Source organism: Crassostrea angulata, chromosome 2, assembly GCF_025612915.1.
Source record: "Crassostrea angulata isolate pt1a10 chromosome 2, ASM2561291v2, whole genome shotgun sequence".
NCBI lineage: Eukaryota > Metazoa > Mollusca > Bivalvia > Ostreida > Ostreidae > Magallana > Magallana angulata.
The window spans coordinates 33464267-33470141 of NC_069112.1; the positions used below are offsets into that span (position 1 = coordinate 33464267).

Genomic DNA, 5875 nt, shown 5'->3' on the forward strand with positions numbered 1-5875 from the left:
TGTGCAAACTAGCTTGTTTTTCTTGCTGATCAGCTGACACGTTTTCGACACCACAGTTTTCCATCCTAACTCCGATCGTCGTTTTCTTATCAGACTAGTCGACACATTCACTCCAAAAACTTCAAACAGTTTCCTTTTCAACATCCCTGTGGTTAATTCATTATTTTTGGCCAGCCACATGTCCATAAACTTTAAATGAATTTTCTTCAACTTCACGGCACCGTTACAAATCTTCCTCGTTATTCTGAGTTCCTTCCCCGTTTGCCATCGCCGTTTGAAGGCGTACAAACCTTGTCTGCTTATCACAAAACCATGCAAATGTTTCAGTTTTTCGCGAATCACTTCCACATATAAATCCAAAAGTAAATAACGCACAATCATCATTTTAATTCCTTCCTACATTCTCCGACCTCTCGTATTCACCACCATACTTGCAAGTGATTCCTAAAAATTATTTTTTCGACAAAACGAAAAGCTTAACAAGAACACCTCTAAACTTTACGCTACAATGAGGCATAAGTCTAGGGACTTCCGAATACATTACTGATACACGAACGATTAACGAACGATACGTTTACTAACAAACGGAATACATAATAGGAAAAACGGAAAAACTGATAGGTTAAACGATAAAACGATAGAATTAACGCACGAAAGGATAGTATACAGGCACGAAATGATAGTATTTACGAACGATAGGATAGAATAGAATTGTAAAAAATAACATTGCGGGAAATGGAAATGTATTTTATTATCTTCTGTGATTTTTTTTCTCAAGAAAATATACAAAAATAAAAAATAGTTTTCCTTATTTTTACCACATTTAGTTTTAGTAACAAATTTTTCATATTTTACGCAGTAATTGCATCGAATAATTAGTCAATTTCGCTATATTTTTTCATTGGCTTTATAAAGCAGAATCAGTTTTAATTGTATAAGAGTATGTTCTTTTCTTTTTTCTTTTTTTGGGGGGTTTCTGTTTTGGTTTTTTTGTGTATCATTCCCCAAGCATCAAACTAATCTTATTTAAGACTGGAGGTGTGCTTTATACTTTCTTTCTAAATAATATTTGAACTTACCACAAGACCCATTGTTTATATCACACGTTTTGCATCCTTGACATGACGTACAGTTATCGCCATATTTGCCAGTTTCGCATCCTAAACATTGTTTAAAAAATAATGAAAATTACTTAAACCTTACTATAAACCTTGAATTTTTTTCCATATCTTTAGAAGTGCATGTTTATAAATGTTTTCCACTTTATTATTCTGTTGTTCAATTAGAGCCCCCCCCCCCCCTTCCCAAGAATTTTGAGGTTCAGGAGAATATATGGCTGAGCATGTTCCAAACTATACAATTGCTTTACTAATGGCTATGAGTTATGTGATTCCTAACTGCAAGGACTGATAAAGAATTTTTTTTTTGCAAGAGCAGCTTGTCGGTGCGACCAAGCGAGGCGAGCACAAAGAATGGTTGCGATAAAAAGAACGGACCTAAGCTTGATCTACAGATTCATCATGAATTTTGTTTTCTAGCACTTTCCCAGCATGCCTTCTAGCTTCCGAAATGCTACTCAAAAATGGATGTCCTTGCGCTCATAGTTTACAATTCCGTGGTGTTTATACGAAAGGTTAAAAAATTGTACATGTAACCAGATTTGATATACTTCCAATCTAGCGTGAAATATATCAATATCAAATATGTAACATCAAAAACATTTGTTAGAACCGAAATCTTAAAAGCTACACAACTGTTTGTACAGAACGCATATTTTGTGGTATATATAATGCTTTAAAATGTGTGAAGTGAACGTGGTAACGAACATTTCAAATTGTAATCTTAACATTTCATAAAATGTACAATTGCTTCCATCATCTTTTTTAATTAGTCTGTCATATCTTTATATTATACCCATATTATTTAGACATATAAAATGACTTTTAGACTAAAGAAATGTCAGTGTACACAAAAAAAACATACCATACACTTCTATTTCATAAATTTCCAACATAGCGCCTGTGCTGGTATCCTCAGGTGCGTCATATGTAGTCTCCACAATGACATATCTTGCTGTTTGTTTGCATGGCATTTCTATTATATTATTAGGTAAGTCCTGTTCAGTTGTATTATCAGTATAACAGCGTGTTCTCTGTGTTGTTGACATGTTTGCAGATGAGTTCGATGCATCAAGATAGAATTGCCTTAACCTATATGGCCGCCATCCTTCCGATCCTGCAATGGATTCAATAGAATATCTGAACAACCAAAATTCATCATCATTGAGATAGAAATCAAAAGAAATGGTACCTAGATTTTGAAAAATAAAGTAAAACAGTGCAAAAAAAAATAAGAAACTGCGAAAGTTGTCATCGATTTATGAAGTTTATTAAATCTTTCCCTGGATGTATATGTGTATGTACGGACCTAGTTTTGACAAGATAAATATTGTGTTTATTCGGAATACTTTACTTTTGGTAATATTTTCAGTGACCAAAACTCACCATCATCTCTATAATACATCGTTACTTTGCTTGTGCTGTAACGTTCTCCAAGATCTACCTGAAGCCAAGCAATGGATTGGTTTTCCGCTGTATGAGAACATTTACTATAGATCGTGTCACGTACACCATCGTTCGCCAGAGTCGCGTTTTGAGTTTGAAAGCGAGAACTGAGTGACAATACTGTTGAAGGTCTTCTACTGAGGTTCTCTGCAACAATGATTTACTTATTGTGAAATATAATTAAATGTATTGTTCACGTGCATTGTACTTGTAATTTGATTATATATTGGAATGTAATAGAATACATGTATAACTATGTGAGATATTTTGTTAAAGATCATGCTTATTCGATATGTACTGGTTTGTTTACAATTAATGATGTGTACTGGTGAAACGATTAAGTGTTTTGTCTTTTTTTACACCTAAGGCAGTTTAAACTAAACTATATGAGATTTACATGAATAATTTACGTACAAAAATTTAGAAAATTGTGGGTATAACAAAATAATCATACATTTAACGAAGCATATACATATGTTATATCAAATGCTAACGAAGTTTCTAAAGTTTGTTTTTTTGCATATATCGTTTACAAGTATGCCAAAAATTTATCTTAGCAGATTTTTTTAAAAATAGCCATCGCATGTACATATAGCTATCGCTGGTTTCTAAATCAGGGGCCATTTTACATTTTTCGCCATCCTTGTGCATATATTAATTCCTTCCGCCTTACGTTTGATGTAAAAAGTTATGATTAAAAAAAAACAAACCATAGCCCCGCTCCTAAAAACAATTAGCTAAATAGATTCGATTAACTTATTATAAACAAATAGGATTAGCATTGACATTTATTTTCTATGAACGACGGTATTTGAATCTTATTATTCGACCGTTCATGTTTGACTTTACAGCGCTGATAAACGATGTCACGTATATAACCAATGAAGTGAAGATAATGTTGGCAAAAGTTATCAAATTGATCTATGTTAAAACAAGTGAAAAGGTGTCAATGTGACAGCAAACCCGGTTTTCATTTATGTAAACTGTATCCATATTCCATGTCAACCTGTATTCAGTGAAATGGAATACCCTATATGCAATATTTTGCCAAAAAATGACTAAGTTCAAAAGCTGGTATTTTTTTCATAAATTATCGGAAATCAAAATTCTATGCACACCACTGATATATGTACAATTAATCTGCAGAAGAACAATTTCCTATCTTGAAAACTGTAGGAGGAGTTATCCGTACAATGAAGATACCCTTTTGGCAGCCGCCCGCCCGCCATTTTCACCATTTTTATAACTGGATTTTTCTGTTAGAAAACCCGGTTAAAAATAACATTTTTAAAAACTTTTTTGTTTAGAAACGGTTATATATATATTTTTTTTTAATTTACACAATTTTTGTTTGTTAACGTTTGTAATGAATGATAATGTTCAATTTTTTTTTAATCAAGTTAAAGTCTTAAACTTTGGCTCACTTGTCTCTTTGGCAGTAACTGGTAACAAACTTCCACATTTTTTTTATTTCATAGCATGCTGTATTAACCAAGGTATTAAACAAAGTATTCTTTAATAAATCATTCTTATTTAAGGCCCAACCTCCGGTTTTATTCTTTTTCGGTGTTTATGCCTATAAATAGATATGTATTTCTCGCGTTAACTTTCAAAATCGACAACTCCTTGACTACCCCTGTTACTGTATATCTGACCAACATCTCATGTACAGTACTTTTGTTTTTTTTGCGGAGATGAGCTATGCAAAAAGACCACATTTATACAATCCAACGCTTACATGAAAGTCAATTTATATCAGATGTGAGATATAGTCAGCAAGCTTAATTACACCACTGTCCCGTATTACTTGCTCATAATACACGTAATGCATGGCATGGCAGACATTATAATTTGATAAAGAGGATATTTTGAGAAAAATAATTCCTACAAATATGCAACTTTGTTCCTTGGTCTTAAACATCTAAAAATTCTAACGTCAAAAGGGCAAAACTTTTCAGGAAAAAAAACCAGTTGAATCGAAATATTCCTGTTATATGCATCTCAGCCAATGGTATACTAAACACCTACTTAGATTCCGTACTTCATATATGACGTCACAGAGAAGGTTGGGTATAAGAGAAGATATGCATTTCACAAGATTTGAGTTTCATAGCATTCAAACTAATAGACTAGCAAGATTATCATGTATAGAATATGATGAAATTCGTTTTTAATGAGTATAAAATGGTTTCTTGTAAAGAAAAAAATTTTAAACGTACAAAAACAAGAACAACATGCGAAATGTCCTGAAAGTCTTAATAAGATAAATTTGAAACAAAATACTACTGATGTTTATGTACCGTAGCATTCAGATATGTCCAAGAAACACAACGATAAAATCACTACGAACATTATCATTATGACAAACAACAATACTAATTTGAGATGATAAAAGAAAATTTATTTCCCGCGTCATACATAGAACAGAATGATTATACATAAGTAAACGGTCATCTACTATACGATTACCAAGATGTTTAAGTATTTCAAAGTAGGTGACTGTCTTTGCTATATCAAATCAAATGCAAAGACAACATAAGTGTCTTAATTGACGGCAACAAATAAGCATACGGAAGGAAGTTCATATAAGTAAACCAACTAATGTGATTTTGTTAAGGTAATCTTAATTAATTGGTGGTTAAAAAACATTTAGGTACACCAGGAAGATATTATACATTCAATTTAATCCAATAGCATGCCGTACAAAAGTGAGGTTTAAAAACATAACGCTTTACTTCAAAAGAATTCTCCTACAAGGAAGATTTTTTTGTCAAAACACTTATGCCAAAATGTATGAAGTTTTTAAACTAATACTGCGTTTACGAGTCTCTAAGATTTTCGACTTATAAACCATTTAAAAATATAGGAATATAGTGTGGATAGATGTCCTTACATCTAAAAATACGCAGAATGTGAAGGTTTTTTTCGTACAGGAACAAGAATGTTGTAATGTTTAAAACCAAGGAGTGACATCAGTCACATGCATTTCACTAAAACATATCATAAGAAATAACAAAGTTAAGATTGTCTTTTGTAATACATGTAAGCAGACCAATAAACCAATAAGATCAGCTTCTGTTTAAAAATGTACAAACATATTTGATTTAAATTAAACATGCATTGGTTTTGCGCTTTTTTCATCTGAATTTTTTTTGGGAGTTGACTTTAAATCAACTCTCCTATGCAGTTACTTAGGCAAACCGAAAGTGAAACAGTGCTTGGACTTAAGCACAAACTAACACCGCTGATAACATTTAACCCTTGAAAATAATCGATAAATTCGATGTAATGTATTCTAAATATTGTTTTTC

At 32.2% G+C, this 5875-nt stretch overlaps 1 long non-coding RNA gene across 1 annotated transcript; it reads right to left on the minus strand.

Annotated features, from left to right (window-relative positions):
* Window positions 1-2015: 2015 nt before the first annotated feature.
* LOC128172147 (uncharacterized) lies at window positions 2016-4959 on the minus strand. Its single transcript, XR_008242204.1, has 3 exons — window positions 4865-4959; window positions 2505-2711; window positions 2016-2235 (listed from the first exon to the last, which is right to left on the minus strand). It is a non-coding gene; the product is annotated as an uncharacterized LOC128172147 (long non-coding RNA).
* Between the last annotated feature and the right edge of the window lie 916 nt (window positions 4960-5875).